This window comes from Syngnathus typhle, linkage group LG1, assembly GCF_033458585.1.
Source record: "Syngnathus typhle isolate RoL2023-S1 ecotype Sweden linkage group LG1, RoL_Styp_1.0, whole genome shotgun sequence".
Taxonomy (NCBI): Eukaryota; Metazoa; Chordata; class Actinopteri; order Syngnathiformes; family Syngnathidae; genus Syngnathus; species Syngnathus typhle.
In genome coordinates this window covers 26,013,149-26,037,640 of record NC_083738.1, presented here as the reverse complement: position 1 = coordinate 26,037,640, position 24,492 = coordinate 26,013,149, and the positions used below count along the sequence as shown (strand labels likewise).

General features: G+C 43.3%; 2 long non-coding RNA genes across 12 annotated transcripts in view; one reads left to right on the top strand and one right to left on the bottom strand.

Annotated features, from left to right (window-relative positions):
• LOC133144419 (uncharacterized) overlaps nt 1–24,492 on the bottom strand; it is a 49,670-nt gene that overhangs the window by 6,308 nt on the left and 18,870 nt on the right. For 9 of the 10 annotated variants that reach the window (XR_009710742.1, XR_009710746.1, XR_009710694.1 and 6 more), the window contains 4 exons: nt 13,263–13,396; nt 9,302–9,505; nt 4,303–4,613; nt 133–257 (listed from right to left, as the gene is read on the bottom strand). This is a non-coding gene — a long non-coding RNA (uncharacterized LOC133144419). The remainder of the gene's footprint in view (nt 1–132; nt 258–4,302; nt 4,614–9,301; nt 9,506–13,262; nt 13,397–24,492) is intronic. The other variant, XR_009710731.1, reaches the window with a different exon arrangement.
• On the top strand, nt 21,185–24,194 carry LOC133145019 (uncharacterized). Of its 2 annotated transcripts, none has more exons than XR_009710814.1 (3): nt 21,185–22,595; nt 22,659–22,730; nt 22,965–24,194. It is a non-coding gene; the product is annotated as an uncharacterized LOC133145019 (long non-coding RNA). The 2 variants fall into 2 exon arrangements; XR_009710819.1 differs by having other exon boundaries at nt 22,947–24,194.

Genomic DNA, 24,492 nt, shown 5'->3' with positions numbered 1-24,492 from the left:
CATGTTATGATTAAAACCTCATTGCTTGAAGCACAAGTGGAATAATGTTACCGGTCTCAAGATCGGTAAATTTCATTGGACGATATCTCCAGAGGGGGGAGCAGAGGGGGGGAATGTCACATTGTGACTCACAAGCAGATGGTGAGAGAACTCTCAGGTGGACAGCTCGCCGCTCCGTGCTAAAGTCTTTATTTGTCCTCCATTTCAAAAACAGACGTTGCAGAGAGGAGCCCAATCCCCCATCAGGAATTCCCATCCTGTGAAAAGTGTCAGATGAATCAGTCAGTTGAAGTCTCCTAAGACCATTTTTTTGGAGGGTGGTTCTATTACACTGGGAGCTCAGGGTATCAGATATGAGGCTTTGATACACTGTGAAACAGGCCGTGAGTGAAAAAGGTGAGAAGAGTTTGGGAAAATGGTGAGAAAATGGGTCGAGGGAGTGTTGGCGGAGCGATAGTAGAGGAAAAAAAGGATGGTTAGGAGGAAAGAGACGACCTATGCCATCTAATGGCCTTGACGTACAATATGTGTGTGCGTGTGTCTTTGTCTCACGCCAGCAGGTTTGGCTTCTTCCACTTTCACACAAACAACCACAAAACGGCCCGCGGGATCGAGAGGACACATTTCGCCTTTTGTGTTGCGCACATTTATGCAACCATTCGGAGCGCGAGAAGGCTAACTGAACCCAAGTAGAAAAAAAAATAGACACTCCCTGGGTATATTATTAATAATCAACTCCTATTCATATTTGTTATAGGAAAATATAGTCATTTATTTCCCACAGTATTCATTTAACATAAAAATAGACACTCCCTGGGTATATTATTAATTAACTCATATTAATATTTGTTATATAAAAATAGTCATTTTTTTCCCACAGTATTCATTTAACAACGTTTGTGTTGGTTGCACTGCTTCCAATATGTGACTATTATATTTTCCGTCCAATCAGATTTTAGCTTTTGTGTGTTGCCATGTCAAACTAATCTGCCCAGCATCTTCAGGATCACTCGTGCTGGCTGACCTAAATGATATCAAGAACCGATTCGATTTACAGCAGTAATTTTTCATCCTCTGATTGCAAAAGAAGCTTTTATTGATCCTTACATATTATTCCATTTAATAATCACCATCTCTGGTGAGTATGATATACTGAATTTAGTATCGATGACGTAATTGTGATTTTCACCTTCAAAACTGTTGCTATATTTTGTTTGCAATTCTGCTTCCATAGTGCGACATTGGAACCACAACAGATGTCAGCCTCTTCATTTCGTCTCCCTTGATTCACACTTCAGAGCGCCTCTTACGCTCTAACAAGCAGCTGTCAACTTTCCTCGCCGGTCCCAGCAATCCTCGTTATGAACGTCACATTGCGGCCGACCTCGGGCTCAAGTGCTGTTGTTTGCCCCTCAGCATGCCCGTCGGATGGAATAAGATTAGGGGGGGATTTCCAAAGAGCTCTCCCACATTACCATTCATGTAGTCGCACTATTTTATGGTTAACTTGGTTGAGAGACATTCAAAAGCATGAACGCTGAGATTGTCTTGACTGAGGAACAAAATGGCCGACGTTTGTTTACTATTTTAGTTTGTTGCGTTTGCCCGGAAATCTTGATTTAAAAGCGACATCTATGCTAATTACCCTTAGCCCATCAATGGCATTTCACTCTATACGTTAGCATTAAGCTAGTCCCTGTGACAAAATGAACCGATTTGATTGAACATTTTGCTGAAGGTAAAGCTGAGCTGACGGGATGTCGCAATATTTAGGGACCGCAAAACTCATGACTTGTTGTCCAACATGGCGACGCCGAGCAACCGCCTGCCCGATTATATTCAATGCATCTGTCCAGAGCGTTGAGAGCATACTATACATGACCGGTGTTGCAGCTCCTTTGGACCCCCCCCCCCCCACAAGGACGGCCAGCCCATTACAATAATTAACTAGAGAGGGAGTTGATGGGATAGAGAAAAGAAAAGAGAGAGAGTGGTTGGGAGAAAGCAAAGGAGATGGAGGCTGGGTTTGGGTGGCAAAGGAAAAGGGGGGGGGGGTGCGTTGGGTTTTTGCCGAGGCAGCAATTGGGTGGGAGCTTCCTGCCTGCCGTTAATCCCCAAGTGACTTTCACTGCATACAGTGAAGCGGGCACAGGCCAGAGCCATCGCAAATTAATCTAGCAAAGAGCTCGGGAAGTGGCCGCATTGACCCCCCCCCCCCGCCCCTTGTTAAAAGACTGGAAAGCAATGGAGGGGGGGGGGGGGGGGGGAGACAAGCAGGGGATGAAGGCAAAAGGGATTCGGGTGCAGAAAGAACAAGATGGGAGGGGGTCCATAAGGAAGGAGGTGAGCTATTTTGGGCACAGTAAAGGACAAGCGTGTGGTGACATCACTCACAGGCATGTGATGTCACCACCTGCTATGATGTTATCCAGCGCCAACCTGAATACTATTGTTGCTGCTGTGGTTATCAATTCTTGCAGAGATATTTATAAAGACGTTAACGCTGCTGTGATGTCATCAAACTCCCCTGTTGTCAAGTTCTCTCTTAGCTTAGGTAAAACATTTTATTGCATTAAATATTACCGTTTTTTTCCATGTATAATGCGCCCCCATGTATAATACGCACCCTAAAAATGGCATGTTGATGCTGGAAAAAAGCCTGTACTCATGTATAACACGCACCCAAATTTTGACTCCTACTTAAGTCCGTAAACGTAGAATTATTTCAGAAAAAAGATCATCTTTGGGAACGACCGGATGTTATTCTGCCGGTCAGTATCACTGCGCATGCGCTAGCAAACTCGATAGCGGAGAAATGGTTCGGATTTGTGTCGGGTACATTGTGACAGCAAACGAGCAGGTGATCGAGCAAGCGTCTGATACGAGAGCATTGTGTTCGTATGGAGCGTGTTTGAAGTGAACAGCAGAGAAGAAAGCGCATCTGTAATGGCGGCCTCCGTATCATATCCGGCTAAAATAAATAAATAAATTTGTACCCATGTATAATGCACACCCCAGATTTTAGGACAATAAATTAGTTAAATTTTGCGCATTATACATGGAAAAAACCAGTATATTTTAACTCAGCCGATATTGGACTGTACTGTAAAAGTGACACACAAAAACAACAAAACATTGTATATTTAAGTGAAAAAAATTCCAACCAAATCCATCACTTTGTGTAACGAAAAGCAGCTAGCTTAATGCTAACATAAAATGCAAAACTCCTTACCATGCTAATGGAAATGAGCATAGAAGTTTCAATACCCATAAACTGCTACTTTAACACACACAAACCAAACATAAAATCTTGGGGACTTGGGAATATGAAGCTACCGTTAGCTTGTTAACCAGGGCTCGAAACTAACGATTGCCCGATTGCCCGGGGCAAGTAGCGATGGCAGAGGGGCAAGTAGAAATTTTTCCTCACTTGCCCGAACTTGCCCTGCCATAATACCATGTTTTCAAGCTGTAAAAACACGATTTTGTGCATAATTTCTCGCAACTTCTGCCGCTTCTGGTCCGACATTTTATTTTCTAGGGAGCGGTTAGTTTCTCGTGTAAGTCTGCAATACATTGATAACGGCAAAGCGCTTCGTAATTAAATGCATGCTCCCTCACTCGTCCCTGGCTCTTCTGCGCCTGCGCACCAGCAGAGCTTGTTTCCGGTTGGCGGATACGAAGGCATATGAAGGCAAAACTTATAGTGTTGTCTTTTTTATTGCAAAAATGTGTCGGGCAAGTAAAAATCCACTCCAAAAAAATTCGGGCAAGTAAAATTTTGTTTCGGGCAAGTAAAATTTTCTCCAACTTGCCCGAGGGCAACTTGGGCAAAAAATAAGCTTCGAGCCCTGTTAACGCTAGCTTAGTATTGCTAGCGTTGCTATTTTGTTAAAGCCGGACAGCCTTCTGCGCGATTACGACGCCTACCTCATTTAACAGCTCATTTAACCCGCCACTTTCAATACCAATTGTGATCAGAGAAGCTTTTACGCATCATCAGATCCCTATCAAACTTCTTATCATAGCTTTTCCGGAAAAAGAAAAAGAAAGAGGCAAATTTGCCGAAGCGTTGAACTTTGCGTGCACTGAATCTGTCAACCGTTTTTTAATCCTCCTCCTCGCCTGGCGAGAAGTGCCAATCAAGATTTGGGGAAAATGTGAAATAGCCATTTGAGGATTTTCCAGTCTGGCGTACATCCACATCTTGCTCTTTGCTGCCACGGGGGCAACTGAACTGCTCAAGTGAACCATAATGTGTTGACGATAAAACAGTTTGGCTCTTATCTTCCCAATACTTACAAATTCTCTTTCTCTCCTGCCCCAAATCTCCTTCCGTGGCTTCCATTAGTGGTTAGTCTCCAATAGGCTCATAAATCTTCTTCAGTGGCAGTTGCTAGTCTTCCTCGACGGCAATAAGTGCACAATACTTGAACGGCGGAAATGATAACTAACGGCAGCAATCTCACCTCGTTCATTTCGTGAGCTACCATTGAGGCCATTTTACTGAGCTCATGAAGATGCCCAAGCCATCCTGTCAGTCCTTTTTGGGGGTCTCATTTTGGAGACACATTTGTTTTGTCCACACAGGAGCAGGCCCAAGGTGTAATCATCTGAAAAAGGAGGGGGGAAAAAAAAAACTGTCAGCAAATTATGTGGCCTGCATCGCCGCTTCAAATCCAGCACAGAGCAGCCTGCGGGCAAATGTAGGCACGCATTAAAGTGTGAGCGTGGAAAAAGATAGGTTGACCGAGAGACCAGAAAGCGCCGAAGGTAAGTAAACAAGCTCAGCGTTTCCTTTGCTGCCATCGCTGGTTCTTTACTTGGATTTTCACGAAGAATCTCCCCAAAAAAAAACAAGAATGGATATGGTGGAATTTTATGCAGGCAGAGCTGTCCTGACTTTTCCCTGACCTTTTGTTCACGTTCGCTTGACTGTTTACTGAGGCGGCAAGAAACTAACAGATCCGAGACATCTCATTTATTCAGCGTGTCAAATGTGTTTGAATATATGCAAGCATGACAGAGACAAACAAAAGGCCAAAGGGGACTTTGTTTACATAAAGGGCCGAAAATATTCTGCGCGTCTCCACCAGTCATCACAAGCTTGGAATAGCAGACCTTATTGTTGCACCAAGGACCTCAGATAGACATTTTTTTTTCCTATTCTTTCAGCCAACTTTGGAAAGACAAATGGTAGAAACTACTTTTCAGTCTACTGTGCTAATTGGGCCGCAGCAGCCATTCTCCAGAGGATACTTGATTGTCTGCCCGGCGAAGGATGCGCGCCGGCGCAGATAGGAAATGCCGCCGCCGCCGACCTCTCATCTGTTTTCTTATAGACAAACTCAATTAAGTCGTGCGGAGGCAAACCAGGGGGGAAGACGGCAGATCGCCTCCCGAGAAAGCCACCGCTGTCTCGCCGAAGCTTTATTAGCCTGTAAGGATCATGCATCTCAATGAAGGCCTTACACGTTTATCGCGCACGTGCCCGCCGCTCTCCGAACGCACCTCTCCTCGGGAGACGGCGGGACGGACCTCCGGCTCGAGGAAATAAATCTCCGTATTGTTGCCGCTAAGCTTGTGTCAAACTGCACGGCTGCCACGTCAAATAGGCGCTTTGCATCCCAATGCGCCGCATAGATTAAGCAGTCATTTCGGATTTCCAATGACGGGCACGAGCGGCGGCTACGCACGCGCACGACTATTTTCTCGCCAGCCAGCTGTGGCGGCATGTGAGATAAGACGAGACGCTCAAGGGAATTTTTGTTTTGTTTTGTAAATTGAGTTCCTAATCTCATTCACTGCCAGTCGGGTTAAAATTGATCTTTGACGTCTACAGTCGTCAATGGGAGTGAATGAGTACATTTCTGCTAATTTCATACCTGGTTCCGAATAGAGTACACAGCCTAATTGACACAGGAGAAGCCAAGGCCAGCAGAGAATGCGAGCCGCTTAGACCTTTGCAACGTTTAATCCTGGACTCAATGAACAAATTGCTTGGCCTGGGGCACAAAACTGTGTATGAGCAGATTAGCGAAAAGTCAATGAGGCATTATGTGCTTATTAGGCGCCGCGATGTGCTGCGCTTTACAAGAACGTAAAAAAACGTTCAAACAGAGCCGGTTGTGAAGTCGTTACGAGCGGGCGGCAGTTCCGGTCCCAATGAGCTGAAAGTGAGCTTAGCGCTGGTCAAGTTTCCCGGTCACGCTACCGGTCATGATCCGCCGCTTTTTTCCTCCATCTTTCATCGCAAACACGCAGAGAGCATTTTGTTTCGTCAACAATTTAAAATGATTTCAGCCAGTTTCTTCCCCGTTGGCTGGTGAATGACATTTGGGGAAAATAGCCTGAGCTGAGCCTGAGGGCTGCTCACGCTATATTGGGAATGACATCTGGGCCCGAAGGCTCCCAATGGATGCTGGCAGACAACGTGGGGATTGGCAAGTGAAGGCTTCCAAAGCAAATAGATTGCCCTTCTGCCAATTGTCGGGCGCAGTTGAGCCGTGCGATACCTGACATTTTGGTATTGAGTAAATACTAGCGCCAGTATCGCTGATACCAATACCGATACATTTAGGTTAAAACAATTTTTTAAATTTTTTTTAATGCAATGTACAAAATAGTAGTACCGTATTTTCCGGCCTATAAGGCGCACCGGACTATAAGGCGCACCTTCAATGAATGGCCCATTTCAAAACTTTATCCTTATATAAGGCGCACCGGACTATAAGGCGCACCATTAATGCATCATGTCAGATTTTTAATCCAAATCAAATCATTCTCCATTTTATCTTTTTTATTTCAACTTCAGATGGAACAAATTACTTTATAATCATAAAATAATGATCCATAGTCTTTTTGAGTCATGATTCATAGTCTTCAGTGGGCCACTTATGATTGATTTCATGACACAATGCTTTGGGACAGTTTAAATTTAGGAATTTGGTCCATATATAAAGCGCACCGGACTATAAGGCGCACTGTTGGTTTTTGAGAAAATTTTAGGTTTTTAGGTGCGCCTTATAGGCCGGAAAATACGGTAATCTGCATATTCTTAGTCCCCGCCTGTCTTTAATTCCTTTCGTCCAGACAACTTCTGCTAGCTTGTTTTGATTTGAATCGTTAAATAAGCTAATCAGCGCGAATGTATTTACCATCGTTTTGGTTTCTTTTCTGCTGGCAATTAAAATTGGAAAATTCCAGGTAGTTTACTTCAAGCTATCCTCACTTAGTATATTTTATTTTATGTCACAACAATAAACAGCGAGCCGGTTGTTTGAAAAACTCAAATATCGCCCGAAACGCAAAATCAACCGTGACTGTACGCAATAATTATTTGAAAATAACTGACATCATAGAAATAAATGTAAAAGGTCGAGACTAGCGTTTGAGATTGATACCGATACTTAGTATATTAGCATTGATCCTGTTTAAAGGCTTATAATTACAGTAGCATCCATGCTATTTTCCATTGACCTGTCTAACGCTAAAGGACGCTAAGGGATGCTAAAGGACGCCCATTCATACAAATTGGTTGGTTGAGCAATTTGGTGTTTAAGTATGCGTTTAATTTGTTTTGCTCTTGGGCGTCAGATTTACGTTAAGCTTCAACTGGGAGAGGGAAATAAATAGCTTGAAGCCAATATGCTTCGCCTCTTATTTGGAGAACTGCGAGCAGAGAGTGAGAACAGGCCCAAAGGAATACTTTCAAGAGTGTCTTCTAGTAAGTCCAAGTGTGTTTAGGAGTGTGTGGGAAGGGTAAAGCGATTGAATTTTTTTTTTTTTATATGGTCTATCTGTCACGTCATGAAATAGAAGATTGATGATGTTTTCAGACGTATCACGCTAGCATATTTATTCTTGATTCGCACTCCCTGCAGAAAACTCAAGTACATTTTAGGACGTGTATTTTTATTTTCCAATTGAGAATCTTACAAGTAGAGGATTGTCTGGCAGCCAGTTCCTCCCCCACCACTTGAGGCTTTGCCGATGACTCACTGATTGTCAGAGTGCTAGCATGAAAAACGCTACGACACTCTCCTCTGACTCGCCTCCTTCTTCCGCCGCTGATTACAAAAGTCAGACATCTCGCGTTTGCCGTCAGTTCATATTTTCATCTCGTCATCGTTTGTAGTATCTCGTTATGCGGTTGAAGCCGTCGACTCGAGCGAGCAAGTCGCCTTTGTGTTAGGCCCGCTCTTCCCTTGAGGGAAATTTCCGCATTTCCACGTGTCCATCACTTTTGCAATTTGCGCTTTTCATAATAGCCTTAGTCACGTGACTCCTTTTCAGTTCCGCTCAGCGACCCCGTCAAACGTTTTACCTGTCAGATGCACGCGGCGGGAAACAAAAAGCGAGTCGTGTTCTGATTGACAAGGTTGGAACTTTTCCCTCTGGCGACGCTTTGCATTTTTCCCAAACAATTTAATGGATGTTTCAGTGCGGGGTTTTTTTTTTTTTTTTTGGTCTCCATTGAGAAAAGCAATGAAGGTGAGCAAAAGAGCTGGCGGCTTTCCACTTGGTTACACAGAGCGTGGCTAAAATCGAGCCAAGCCGGAGCGCCACCCTTGGGAACAATTAGTAACGGTTTCTATTGACGAGAATCCCAAGGCATTCAATCGTTCCTCTTGATTTTCTCAATGACTGGCGCTGAGCCGCGCCACACAATGAAGCCTGATGATCGAAATTAGCCCACTTTTCTATCGACAGTATCTGCTTGTGAATGTGTGATTATGGATAAATGCTAATGCCAGCGTTAAGAACGGTAGCAAAGATCAGAGCTCGTTACGCTCCCTTAAAGACGTTACGAGAGAATGCCGGGCGCTGTTCTGTTTGAGGGCAATTAGCCGGCAGCGGCGGCAGCGTGTGTGCACACGAAGCCGGAATAAATGAGACAGCTTGTTACTTGGAAAAAGCCACCTTGTTCGTTGCGCATTCCTTTTGAGCGCTTGGCAGCCGGCGAGAACACAGAGAGAACACACACACTGAATATAGTCGTGGCTAATTAAAGTTAAAGGCCCGTATTGGTGAATATTTTCACAAAGGATTGTGAAATGTTTATCGCATTTGCCTCAATGGATGGACACCAAAAGTATTGGGACAGCGGGCTGTGCATTTGGTACCTGTTCCCTCAGAGCGGAATTTCCCGGCTTCACCATCACAAAATTATAGAAAACCATGGATACAATAAAAATAAATAAAAAACAGCACACAATTCTGCCGTGTACATTTTCTGGAGCAGTTCAGAATCTATATTTATCTGATAACATGACAAATCAAGAAACTACATCATACTCACCAAACCCAATGTTAGACCCGATGGTAATTTCCCCAGAGGGTGGGCTGCGCCGCTGTGGGAGTGGTCGGCGCCAACTTCAATCACGGCCAATCGAAGCTGCCGCTTTCAGTCTGTTTAAATGCGACGTGCTCCTGGAGGATCGGCCCAGTGGTGCAGTGCTTCTGCTGAAAAGTTTTGCTGACCTTGACTTCCCACAACTGGCACCTTCAGGATATAGAAAGTAAAAATTGAAGATATTTGTCCATATTGTGTAAGACTCTTCGGCATGGCCGTGTTAGACATATTTCCAGACATGACTTGCCTGCATTGGAAGGCACAGGGGAAAAACAACCTCGATAATAATAAGTCATGCCGACCCTCTACTGTGCACACGGCGCGTTTGCATTTGCCTCGGCGGACGTCTGATGGGGCGCGCTGTGACTGATATGGAGCGGAAGGACTCAGAGGGCAGCGCTGCCTGCTGCCCGCAGACAAAATGCATCACCGCGCTGAGTGGGAAGACAGAAAGAGAGCCCGGGGAACGAGATAAAGAAGTCTCACGGTGAAGAACATCCCGCGTGCTGTGCCAAAGTCATCAATTAGACTATAAGATGGTTTCTGGTTGTCGCACTGGAAATAACAAGGCGGGTGTGAAATGTCACATCGGAATCCGTACGCGTTTGTTGCGGGGATTTGAACGGTAGTGTTGGAATGCTAAATGCTGAAGTTGGGTGATTTAACATCACCCTACATCTGGCCTTCCATTTTCTACACTGATAATCCTCATTAACATTGCTAGTTTTCCCAAATATAGTATAATTTCGCCCTTTAATCAAGTCTGCTAGCTCAATGCTAACATGGTAGATGCTATAGACGCCTTCTTTTATCCTGATTAACGTTGCTAGTTTGCCAAAATATAATAAAATTTTGCCCTTTAGTCAAGTTGGCTAGCTTAACGCTAACATGCTAAAGGCTAAACATGCCATCTTCTGTACTGCTTACAGTCGACGTCAGTGCTGGCTGGTATGTTGTAGGGTTATAAACGGTACGTACGCAAATCCAAAATCAGACCTGCCTGCGTTTTGTGAAAAGCATAACGGAAAAACCCGTTCACGTCTTAGCAAAAGAGATTCCTCGTGTCTGTTCCTGCTTCCTTTTTCAACGTCGACCGCTCTATTCTCCGCTGGCCATCTCATTTAGTCAGTCGATCAATAGCGGCGCAATCATTTGTTCTTCTTTCCCCCGTTCACGTCAAAGCTCCTCTCTGACAAGCAGCTACCTCGGAGAAGGCGGCCCTCCCGCTCTCCCGCCGCCAATTAACTTAGCGAGCGAGCGCTGCCGGGCTAATTGGTGTCGCTGTAAACATTCGCGCCAGGAGCACGAGGAGCTGTTTCAGGCTGTTTCTTAATTTACTCACCTTTCAGGAGTCACGAGAAGGTCGTGTTTGTTGGGCTGACAACAGGAAGTCGAGGACCCTGGCCGAGGATGCCATTCAATTTTATTTGTCAATCTTTTTCTGCGCATGCTAGCTATGTTTTTTTTCCCCTTCACTCTACCTCGCTTATGTTTTTTTAGCAGCACGCCACACCGGGTGTTAAGACCCCCCCCAGGTCAACATCTGCCATCTTGGCACCGCTTCCCAATCGATGGGGTCGAGTTCCCGAGCAGATGTCTCCGCGTTCGTTTTTGAATCACACGCCACGATTTCCTAAGCTTCTCTCTCTCTCGTATTCTGCCATAAATTATTTCCTCGCCGCTTTTAAAAGCCTACCACGTATTCCTCCCTGGACATTAACAGCTGCATATATATGGACCCAAATGAGGCTAGGCCTCTTTAGAACGTATTAATATTTAGCCCTCTGCCAGCTGAGATAATGATAACTTTGAATTTAGTTTTTGCAAATTAATAAGTGGCAGCTGCTACTCTCGGGCTTTCGGAGAGGCAGATAAGAAGTCAAATGAGAGAGAGCGAGGGAACGGTTTGCTTAGACGCTGAATTTAAACGATGCGTCACGGGCTAAAGGGCAGATTGAATCAATCATGACTGAAGCGTAATTGGAAATGTCCTGCCATCCAAATCGTAAACGTGAGGCGGCCCACACACACAAAACAATATTGTTATTAAGAAGCAGCACTTGAATGGTTGCAATGAGCGAAATTGATTTTTCTTAATCATGCAGACAAAGGATTTACAGGAGATTGACTAAAGTACGTTAGCAATATCGCAGCTCATCATTTGTGTAATATCCAGAGATGGTGGGAATATCCATCCGTGTTACTCCAAAATGTGGACATCTTACAGTCACTAATCTAACGCAGGCATTTGTGTTTTTAAGATGGGGAATTTGTAATTTCAATTACCGTATTTTCCGGACTATAAGGCGCACCGGACTATAAGGCGCACCTTCAACGAATGGCCCATTTTAAAACTTTCTCCATATATAAGGCGCACCGGACTATAAGGCGCACCATTAATGCATCATGTCAGATTTCTAATCCAAATCAAATCATTCTCCATTTTATCTTTTTTATTTCAACTTCAGACGTAACAAATTCCTTTATAATCACAAAATAATGATCCTATTATCATTACTGTCAGCTTTTGAGAAAATTTTAGGTTTTTAGGTGCGCCTTATAGTCCGGAAAATACGGTAATCAAGTTTAAAGGTAACAATTAAAGTAACTAGTTACTTTTAAAATCCAATAATCAGTCAAATAATAAAAAAAATTAAAGCATGTAATCTATAGTTACTTTTTCAAGGTATATAGTTTTTTCATGGTTATATAGTTTCAGATATTAAAAAAAAAAATTGGAGGACGACCTTAAAAAAAATAATAATTAAAAAAATAACCTAACAAATCGGCATTTTTTTTTACGACATTCATTCATTCTTTGATAACGCCGCTTTGGTGCCCTTCTTCAACATTGCCACATCCACTTTCCTTTTACAGCTCTAATAAGGCACCCCGATCTTGACAAGCGATGGCCACCCCACTCCTATAAATACCTGGGCATAACAAGCGCCCTCGAGAGTGAAGACGTCCAGTCAGCTGCCAAGAGAGACAGCGCTGCTGGATGACTGTATGGGCCCGCTTGCTTGTTAGAGAACACGTCTGTGCTGCTTTCCTCGTTCTAACTTTGCGCGCAACTTCCTGACTTTAATTTAACTCCAGTCATTTTCCAACAGAAAATATTCCTGTAAGGATGTTTTTTGGTTTCTGAGTCCCACTCTGCCCTATTGTCATGTGGTGTTCCACAGGGTTCAATTTTGGGGCCCCTGCTGGTTTCATTGTGAATGGGTTTCATCTTAAGAAAGTATGAAATTTCCTTACACTGCTATGCAGATGATTGTCAGATCAATGTCCCGCATATAGGACGCTATGTGGGTTGTTATTTTCTTTTTTAATCGTCTCCCTATTTCAGAATTTCATCGATTGCTGGAGGGGTGGGAAAGTTTTGTGTACGATAAATAGTCATGCATACAAATATTCAATGCCCAAATCATCAATTTGTTCTCACTTTAATTAGAAATCTTGCTTATTGGCATTTTAGGATAAAAACATGACTAACAAAGCGGAGTCACATTGCTTTCTGTTGGGGGTACCGTTTAACAAACAAAACTCACTGTTTATTCCCGGGAGATGAATAAAAAAAAAAAAAGCCTGCCTGCCGGTGTGACAGTGATGTACGAGCATCTCATTGAAAGCAAAACCCACTCTGTTCGCTCGACGGGAAAATGCAAAACTGCACATCGAAAGCGATCAGGCAACACAATCAAGCAAAGCACGGCAGACACTGACCCAACGCTGCAAAAGTGCAAACTCAGGGAAGAGGCATGTGGCAACGTGGACTTTTTACTCTCATTTGCTAATTGAGGAGATAATGTAAATCATCATGGGAGTTGGGGAAAAAAAGTAGCACTTTAAAAATCAATGAGCCGCTTTCGTTTGAATTCTGCACAAATGAATCGGCATCTCGTACCTGCAGCTTCTGCCGACGCTTGGGAGGACCCGACACGGTGGTTAAAGCCCACACCAGGAAGCCGGACCATCTTCTTGGACTCCATCAAAACAACTTTGGTCTTCATCATGAATCGTTTGTCATCAGCGATGGTACTGCAGAGACAACGTTTATTTTGCTTATCGAGAACACCGCAACACTGCAATCAAGATTTTTCCGCAGCGCTTGTCGCCACTTTATCCATCTTAAAGTAAAGTTACACACATCATCATGACACATCACTTAGATAATTATTTTGCTCTGCCGAGCAACAGTAAGAGAGGTCATTAATCTGTGTTTTGTTCCTCCTGAGGCTGCAACCAACACAATCGATAGTTTGGGTCTCATGCATAGACATGGAGGCAAGGTGCAAATGTAGAATAATTCTTGCTATTGTGGTTTTAGTGACAAAATAAAACAAAAGGTTGAAGAGCGTTCACCCTCATGCACTACAAATGTACTCCGGGTACAATTCTAAAATTACGCAAACCGCAAAAGAAATAAAAATAATAATAATAATTTGCAGTACACAGGCTAGTCCGAATTTAGAGTTGTGCACCTGCATTAGTGCTGAACGATTTCAAATAATCAATTTGTGATTGAAAATACAATTACAGTGATCCCTCGCCACTTCGCGTTTCATTTATCGCGGCTTCACTACATCGCGGATTTTTTTCCAAATGAAAAAAAACATTTAAAAGTCAAAATAAAACTTCTAAATTGAGGAAACATGTGTCTAACCTTTAGGACAATGTAGTATTGCTCCAAATGTTCATTTACATTCCTTTAGAAGTCCGTTTTCGTGTGTTAGCACGATCGCGAATTAGCATCTTTCCGCTAACTCGTTAGCCTACCCAGTACTTCTTGTTGGTGACCGTACTTTTGCGGATTTCACTTATTGCGGGTGGTTTTTGGAACCAATTCTCCGCGAAAAACAAGGTATTACTGTATTGAGAATCGACAGAAGATATACTGCAGTATATATCAAACAAGAAATTACATGTAGGCATAAAAAAACAATGCTAAATGAAGTAGCATCCATTTTTCAGGTCAAAGAAGTAAGGCATCATTATTGTCAGGTTTTTGGGGAGTATAATAAATACTAAAGCATCACCTGTAGGTTTGGCATTCTCTTGACAAGATGTTTTTTACGAGAAAACATTTATTTTTCAACGACCGCCGGCGTGAGCGGGGATGTTTACGAGCCGGCGGCGAGAAGAAACGCCGCGCTTGTGTGGCTATCAAGCCCGAGTAAGCTTTCAAATCTAAACAAACATGATGAAGAAGCAACAGCTGAAAAATGCAAAAGCGGCAGCTCGCCATAAATAATCTATGCTAATAGGTCTTCTCCGGAGACGTCTGCTGAGTGCTTAATGGCGCTCGCTAACAATGCAAGAATTCGCAGTGCTGTTAAACACAACCCACCACGGCGAGACACAATCCCCAGGCCGCGTCGCCGAAATGCAAGCAGACAAGGGCCTCACTACATAAATTCGGACAAATCATACAGAGGGATTCCCCGGACACACAATCACCACCACACACACACACTCGAAGACACGCACAAAGTGCTCGGACACAAAAGTGACCACGTCATGCCAGCGTCTTGGGAGATTTACGAGGCCGAGTGGACAGGAGGGATGAAATCCGCCTTGCTAAAGGGTCTAATGACCTCATCTGCGGCCAGCAGCCGACATGACCAATAAGATCTGAGATCACACACCTAACCCTAACCCAACACACACACAACCACGCCGCCAGGGGCTCATCCTGTCCTCCCTTTCCACCGCTCGCCATGTCGCCCTCGTTAGTGGCAGAGTGCGTCTTTTTAACCGCCACATGTGTGTGTGTGTGTTTGCCTGTGTGTGTGTGCACGACTAGCCTGAGCCGGTTGGAGACGGAGGAGGCGGTTGAAAAGACGGATGGTGGTTTCCAGAGAGATAGAAGCGTGTGCGTTGATTTGGTAATAAACATGTTGTGACAGATTTAATAGCACACGCACGTACGCACACGCGTGCACTACCTCCTCCCATTCATCCAAGTGCGCCGCTTTCATCTTTCATTTATTTTCTAAGCCTTCAGCAAAATACTCGCTGGCTTGTGTGTATTTTCTGTACACTTCCTATAGGCCGCATATGTTGTTTATCCAGTTTTTCTGCAAGCTGTGGCATCCTTGAAATTTTATTCAAATTACAAATTGTCTTCTCCCATTGAAATGAATGGAAATTCCTGTAAACTGTTCCAGGTCACACCCCAAAAAAAAAAAAAAAAGCTGGTTAGCAACATTTCTTAATCAGAGATGCAACTAAACTTTTCTAGATTTCTTTGCACTGATTCTGAATTTGCAGTTGTTTTGTTTCAAGCACATCAGGTTTGAATAATAATAATAATAATAATAATAATAATAATAATTAAAAAATAATAATAATACAAAACATGTAAAATATATTTATAGTAATATTTATGAATTAAGGGTCAGGTTCCGCAACAGGTGGAATTCTTTTCCGAAATCTCATTGCCATAAATTTATAGGTCAAACTTGATGTGCTCGAAAGAAGTAGATTTTTTTTTTAAATGTCTACTTAAAAATGACCTACTTAAAAATAATTTGAGGAACACATACAGCATTATAATCTATTCAAGCATTATATCATAGATGATATTTGTCAGTCTATGCGTTTGTTCACATTACATGTAAGACATGACTATCCATTTTTTTTGTGCTGCTACTACGTCAGCCCCTTCCTCCAGTTTTTTTTTTCGCTGCCAAATCAAGTCAAGAGAGACATGTCGCTTGTGTGACATGCAAAGCTGCACACTTTCCATTACGTAACAAATCACATCCAGCAAAAAGCAAGGCAGCACAAAGGCAGAGTCAACGCGGACGTGTGATGGAGGAAAAACTAATTAGCGCAGCACTTTAAGCATCACGGGCCACAGCCAGAGAGGACTGCCACAGACAATCCGAGTCAATTTTCCCATTCAGTGGAGAGAGCTCTGACATTGTGCTTTATCTCAGACGGCCTCTTGGCTCACCAAGACAAAAAAAAAAAAAAGAATTAAACCAAGCGAGTGGTCACACCAAAGAAAGCAAAAGTGCAAGACGTCAAATCCGCCAGGACAAAGGCAAGCAGGGAAGAACTGCAAGGACTTGGACGGAAACATTTGAATAGCCGCGCCCGCACTCACTGGACGCTTATCTTTTGCTTTTAATATGCAAATTAGGCCCAAAGTAAAATTCAGCATGAGGACTGTGCAAATTGTGAGCGTTGGTTTAAAACAAAGAAAGAACATCTGATGAGCAATATGCTAATATTCTGTCCGCAATGTACAAATAACGTGACTATTCCCCATCACGTGAGCTCCTCTGCGTGCGAACATTCCAATCTGAATAAATCATCGCACGAGGACGCTTTTGCACATCTCCTTTCATGGTCTAGTTTGCCATTGCGTCGAGCCCACCGTGAAATCCTCATGAATATCCAATACGCACTTAGCCGACAGCTACACGTACAATTAAGGAATTGTGTATGTTAAATACTCGCGCGATAGCTTTTCTTCGACCAGTGGTGGGAAGCAACAAAGTCCTAAATGTTTACTTTGCTTTTAAAAAGAGGATTTAAAATAAAAACAAAATGGGGTTGGGTGAAAGACATTTAAAAAAAAAAAAAAACGAGTTTTGAAATCAGAGACTAGTAAAAACTGCTCAAATATTTTAAAAAGACAAATTGCAAGCAATATCTCTATTTTTAAAGTGAAGACTCGATGCAGAATCTGTCTTCGTGGGCCACATAAAATGATAGAACGGGACGCATAAGGGCCCCCGGGCCTTAGGTTTGACACCAACCGGTGTAAATAGACAAAAAAAATGCATTTAGAAACTTATCTGAATTCCCATTGCAGACAAATTGCTAATCAGCTCTTACACGTGAAAGTGGGACGACAAGATCATGACAAACATTCTGTCATGTTTAGTGTTGAAAGGTTACAATTGTTGAGAAAGGCATATCATCATCATCATCATCCCTCTCTCGCTCTCAAAATTGGGCATCATCTGATCCCCGGTCAGCTGGAACAGGATCGATACCGCAAAAACCGTGTGACAAGGACAAAGTAAAGCGAGAAAATATGCCGACTGCGGGGGGAAAAGATCTGCTGAAAATTGCAAACGTTTTTTTTTTTTTTTTTAAATGAATGTTCCTTCAAGCTCAACTTGAGGCGGTCTGCATTTTACAAGGACACAGCCATCTTGGCGGTCCTAAACATAAAGGCGTCAAAAAAAAAAACACTTTCCACAAAACACATCAAGTTACAATAAAAAATCAATTCAAGTCATCCGAGAGGGAGCAATTGGCCTCTTACTGGAAAAGGTTATTGATGATCAGATCCCCCTCTATTATATTCTGACGGAGGGGGGGAAAAAAAAAAAGAAGCAAAGATCTCAAAACAGATTTCAGCAAGCGCCTGTGATTGTGCCCGAGCTCGGGTCCATTCAGAATTCGCTCGGATGGAGAAAAATAGATAAGAAAGGCACAGCAATGAGAGTCTATTGACGATATCGCTCGCATCGCGCACACTTCTTCGGGACATTTTAACGGGATGCCCATGCGGACTATTATGGACAAAAGGCTATTGAGACCTTTTCAAACATCGCTCAAAAAGTTGCCCTCTTTGGAACTTCCACAATTTATATTTATAGTCAAGCTTGGTGACCCTCACCAACCTTTTAGTAATCCTTCTCTTATTGAATACTTTTTTTAGAACTGACTATTGATTATTCAAGCAATCACATTTAAAAAGCATTTTGCACAATACCAGTATGAAATATATTTTGGGTATTATTTTGCTGTTGCTAACAACACATTCAAGACTATGACTTTGAATGTGTATGGCTTTAAGAGGCGGAGCTTGGTCGGTGAGTGATGTGGGAGTCAGGGAGCGAGAGCGTAGATTTGGCCGCTCTGCATTTCTGCAGTAACGTTAGTTTGCGAGAAAAAAAAAAAGTGCTTCTTTTATTACGTTTTAATAAAATACAGTGATAATTCTCAATTTAAAAAATTACCGTATTTTCCGGACTATAAGGCGCACCTAAAAACCTAAAATCTTCTCAAAAGCCGACAGTGCGCCTTATAGTCCAGTCCGCCTTATATATGGACTAAATTCCTAATTTCAAACTGGTCCAAAGCATTGTGTCATGAAATCAAGCATAAGTGGCCTGCTGAAGACTATGAATCATGAATCAAAAAGACTATGGATCATTATTTTGTGATTATAAAGTCATTTGTTGCATCTGAAGTTGAAATAAAAAAGATAAAATGGAGAATGATTTGATTTGGATTAAAAATCTAACATGATGCATTAATGGTGCGCCTTATAGTCCGGTGCGCCTTAGATAAGGATTAAGTTTTAAAATGGGCCATTCATTGAAGGTGCGCCTTATAGTCCGGTGCGCCTTATAGTCCGGAAACTACGGTAATGGTATTGCCTTGTGTTGCTTGGCCACACGTGTGTTGAAATCAGCATCGTTACGAGCAACATTATGCAGCCTGGAGGTTTTTGCTGTCAGGCGAGATGCGAGCTTAAGGCGAAATTAATGAGGAACTGCGAATCTTAGCATGAAATGTGTCATGATCTTGCGCTCATCGAGCGGCAGAAGAATTATTAAGAAGCTGCCTTGGCTCTTTGCCAACCATAATTGCCCGTCGTTCTTTTTTTTTTTTTTTTTCTCTCTTTGTGTCTTTTTAATCACCGCAGCCGATTGTCTCACGTCCGCCATTCACTCCGTGACGACTCCACCTTTTGTCTTTTTGCCCCCCAACCATCAATTAAAAAACATAACTCTCCTTTCCACCTTCAGCGCAATCCCGAGCTGCCACACGGTCAGCCAGAGCCAAGCCTTTTCACACCCCGACCCCCCCTCCCCCTCTGCATCCCTCTGACAACACAAGGGCGTCTAAATTGGTCTTGCTTCTCTCCGCCAAGGAGCTTATGTTCACAACACAGTGCTGTAGAAATAATTTTGGACAGTCAGCCAATAATAAAACAGCGTCTAACGTGACGCAAAGCGACACAACGCTCACACAAACATACCATTCAGTGTAATATCATACACAGCCAATGATTTCTTCATGTAGCTATTTTTAGAAGCCCACTACTCTTCATTGAGCATCCAACGTATTCATGGGCGAGTCTCAAGGAGGGAATTATTTTTTTTGTAGCCACACAGACAATCACGAAGGCACGTCTGCAAACCTGAGCCGGTTTCTAATTTGAGCTCATTTCTAATGCCGTGTTTACGGCACAAGCACAAATGCATCTTCAAATTGAAATAATAAGAAACAAAATGGAAGCTCGAAAGATCACGTTCATTATTGGCATCACGGAATGGGAATTTGCTATTTGTTTGTTGTTGCTAAATTTCATCACGTTTCTCTTGCTTCCGGGATCTTGGATGTTTTCGTCCAATTAGATTTCACCCTCTTTGTGTTGCCGTGTAAAACGAATCCGCTCGGAGCCTTCAGAGTCCGTAGTCACTCAAACCGGGACGGTTTCTGTAACTGCCCATATTCCTAATTCATCATAAGCGCCGGCTCTCGATGACATCAGCATTTGATGACATCACCATCGCGTCTTTGCTCACTGCTCACTCCAACACACTTTAAGGTTGGCGAAATTTGTCAAGGGCGCAGCCGGGGATGTTCCGAGGTCCAATAAATGAGAGGGCATGTCGAGCTACGCGGGGACGTATTAAATGCTTGATGTGTTTTTGCGCCACCTAAAATCACTGCTCTATTTTTACGCAAGAGATTCACTGCCTTGCTTAAGGGCGTGATTGACATGTTGCCAATTTTTACACACAAGCCGCCGTTGTCGTCACGGTCACCGAGGGCGAGCGATAAAGTCATCTCGCACTTAACGCATAAGCATCATTTCAACACATCCCGGCATACACACACGTATCTAAGGAGATACCTGAAGAGCTATGCGACATCGTCATGGTAACGGGCTGAAGCACCGGCTCACGGCCTTCTTATCAATTAGATCCAAATGGGTCTGGGGCAAAACAATTGTCAGCAGAGAATCACGGAGGCCGCAAGGAGGATGAAACCAAAACACACGTCTTACATGTGATAGGAAACGTGAGACGGGGTTTAACGATTTTCAGAATAGTTTGAATTGAGATTGTTCAGGCAGATGTTACGATTGCAATTTATATTCTTCAAATATTCACTTGACACAGTAACATTTACAAAAAGAGGACAGGGAATGACATCACAACGGGGACAGGAAATGACATCACCAACGTTTAGCTATCAAAACATTAGCATCAAGCTATCACTTGAATAGTGCAAGGGTACGATATTCGGTTCCTTAAAAGCATTTACATTCACAAAATACTTTTTCAAATTGTGTACAAATGTAAATGTTCGTTGTACTGTACTGAAATGAAAGACTAAGTAAAAAAAAAATCATTAGCGACTTAACTAATAACTTAAATAGCTATTGAGGGTCTAAGATGTAAATATCATAATGCAAGTATATTTAAAGGCGAAAGATAAATATTGACTTTTCCTTTGCAAAAAAATAAATTCTAGGTTGAGTTATTTCGTTAAGCTTTGCTGAATTAACAACCTTGCTCTCCGTGACAGTTATCTTGACATCTCGAAACAAATCTTTAAATTCACTTGACAGGGTCTTTAATAAAGTGGACAGTAAACAACGCCTAAAATATGGATCGGAAAAAGGAGAAGCAGGACAGGAAGCAGAGACATTTGAGAGCATTGATATTTGGCAAGCTAAGCTAAGGCTAATAAGGGAACCAATTGGGACTCATCTGTCAGAGCGCCAAAGTGGCTCCATCCTGCGGGAGCTCATTAGCCAAGAATTCAGCCTGGAATAAATGGCGCGTTACGTCCCTTAGCTTACTCTTCACGCCGCTTTTCTCGTCGTGTCTTCATCACTTGTGATGGGAAGCCAACCGTGGAGCTTCCAAAAGAATTTCAATCCCACAACGTGACACCTACTTTCCACAACCCATGGATATCGAGCCAGGAAAAGATCCCAAACTGGCCGTCCACTAAAGCGCCTCACTTTATCAGCAACTCAGAGTGTCCAAGATGGTGGTGGGGTGAGAGAGAGAGAGGGGGGGTGCACCATCTGCTACTTCTTCCCAATTTTCCTGACAGCCAGCTCAGACTTTTGCTTGAAAAACAGAGACTAGACTATCCACGGAGGCTACAATGCTATTCGGCTTCCTGGAGGAACCCTGAAAATCAGAAGAACCTCAACGGGATGTGCCCTCTGAGCCACATCACATGATCCCGGCAGACTGAAAACTATGCTGACGCCGTGCCAAGGGTTCGAGCGGTGACATGAAAAGTTCAAGCGCATGAAAAGAGCAGCTGTACGAGTCTTATGAAGGCACAACTCTATTATTCATCATTTGGCTGAGAGAAGCTTCAGATATCAGGAAGCTAGCACATCTCGGGGAATTGTTCACATATGCCACACGTGTATAGAGTCTTTGTTTGTGCTCAGCTAATACGGGTGAGAAGAGACTTTAATCCCGACATACCACGGAGGTTTGGTACAAGATCTTCGTCTGACTCCCGGAAGACTACAAAGGAGACGACATCGGAATGAGGTGGGATCAGCGGGGAGCGAGTGCGGATCAGAGAACGAGTCGCTTCTTTGAGATGCACGTTACTGCTGCCATGTGGCTCGGCGGCACAAGATGGAACATTTTGCTGAAGGGAATTCGGAATGGATTAAATTACCAGGGCTGAAGCTAAGTACAGGAGTCCAAGTCGAGTCAAGGTCCTAGTCCAAGTCTAGTTGGAGTCCCCAAAGTTCAGAGTCTGAGTCAAGTCCAAATCACAAAGGTCCGAGTCCAAGTCAGTGTACACAAAGGTTTGAGTCCAAGCCAAGTTAGAGTCTCAAAGGTGTGAATCCAGGTCAAGTCCAATTCCAAATTAAGTCAGAGTTCACAAAGGTCCGACTCTTAGTGAAGTCTGAATCACAAAAGTCAGAGTCCAAGTCAAGTCAGTGTCCGCAAAGGTTTGAGTCCAAGTCAAGTCCGAGTCTCAAAGGTGTGAATCCAGGTCAAGTCCGAGTCACAAAGGTCCAAGTTAAGTCAGAGTCCCCAAAGGTCTGAGTCCAAGTCAAGTCAGAGGCCACAAAGGTCTGACTCCAAGACAAGTCCAAGTCCTAAAGGTCAGAACCGAGGAACTGATCTGCAAACTCCACAAAGGTCTGAGTCCAAGTCAAGTCAGAGGCCACAAAGGTCCGAGTCCAAGTCACGTCCGAGTCACAAAGGTCAGAACCTAAGAACTGATCTGCAAAACCGTTACTTGACGTGTACGCCTTTTTGTCTTTTAGAGACTCTTCCAGTCTTTGTTGAGTGGCAACTTCACTTATCGAACAACCTGTTTGAAGATTCGCAATGGCAAGGTAATGGTGAGCCATTTTTAGGTGCTGCCAAGGTCGTTGAACCAGGGATCAAACCCCTGTTGTTAAATTTGACATCCAGCAGCTTGTTAGAGGACAAGTACTGAGCTCACCTGTAAAGGCTCCATTAAATTATAGTCTTGTCTTAAAACTTCACCCCAATGCTGACTAATCGCTGACTTTTTGTGAGTATCGTATTATATTTATTTTACATTCAAGGGATTGCTGGCTTTCCAGGACTGAGCAGCAACTGAAAAGCAGGACTCCACAGCCATCAATCACCCGTCCAACACTTGACCTATCACGGCTGGATGGAGACTCGCATTTCTCGCCGTGACAATGTCGTGATGCCACAAGATGACAACACAGCCAGTACGCCCGCACATGGCGTTGACGTGAGGGTTACGAAAGGTGACGTTTTGTGTTCCGCAAAAGATTAACTAGCCTTGCCCTGTCAACCTTTATGTCAACTCCTTAGGAAGTCACACAGAAAGACGAGAGCGTTCTCCACACTTCGACGTTTTATTTTCCTCCACCATGATCGTGAGTGTGTTTCTGCTTTTCTTGTTGAATGTTTAAATCTCATCAAGATTTTTATTTTTTTTCAGTCGCACTTCTATACAAAATGGCGGCAGCACGCTCGCTTGCTAGATTTGAATTTGCAATTTATGTGGCCCAAATTTAAAGCTTCTAACGACCTTGTTTCGAATGACTGACTTCTGCCACCTGATGGTTCGGAGGGGAATTACATGGCAGTCTCAACAGCAAAGTGAGCTGAGACGTGCAACTCGAAGGGCCAGCGTGTGGCCATTACTGTCAGGCTTCTACTTGGCAACCCGACACTTTAATTTGTGGAGAGAGCGACAAGTGCATTTTTTTTACACGACTGATCACTGTTATACAATTGAAATCGAGTAGCGTCAAGTTTCCAGGCAATGAGAAAGCAGAGGTGTGTACAGCGGAGCGTTACGCCGCTTCCTCCGCAAATCAATTAGCGGCAAAGGTCACAGCGGGAGCTCAGACAAAAAGTGCTAATTGGGCAGCGATGAAAAGAGCCTCCTTGCCGCCCGAAATAGCCACAAAATCATTTCGACGGGCTTCTGTCTGGCCACAAAGGAGATGGAGGGGAAGGTAGAGTTTCAAATAGTCTGCTTCTCCTCAAGTGCGGTTCCGCCCATGTGATAGCTAGCGATGCCTGCTGGCTTTCATTGCGTTACAACGTCCCCTGGGTTTTGCCTCGTTATCGGACGTGTGAATGTAAACATAGGCGGAGGAAAGATGGATTAATGCACCAGTGGTTGTTTTTTTTGTGCCTGATCCAGAGCAAAGCAAAAAAAAAAAACGTGCTCGGCTGTTGCTGTGTGAGAGGACTTTGTATGGCTAAAAAATGATTTGCGTGCTAAAGTACATTGCACGAACAGAAATTAAAGTTTAAGTTTCTTATTTTTCTTTGGGAGTGAATATGATTTCGGGATTGCGTTGTGCTGATGTTGGTAGCCAAAATTTAGAGAAGGTAAATCAAGCTAGCCATCATGCCACCACGCGGTCGCTACAAGAGCCTAGCTTAGTTTACCAAGCCTACTGCATTAGTGTCAATATATTATTTGGTTAGCTTTTATTTTGTAGCATTTTATATTTCTCCGGGCAAGATCAAAATCGTTCAGTTCCTTTGTCATACATTGCCTCAAAATTATCAATCTTTCCATCAAGGGTATCAATATTTCATACATTTCATACTGGTCAGCGTCAATCAATTTGCTTTTGT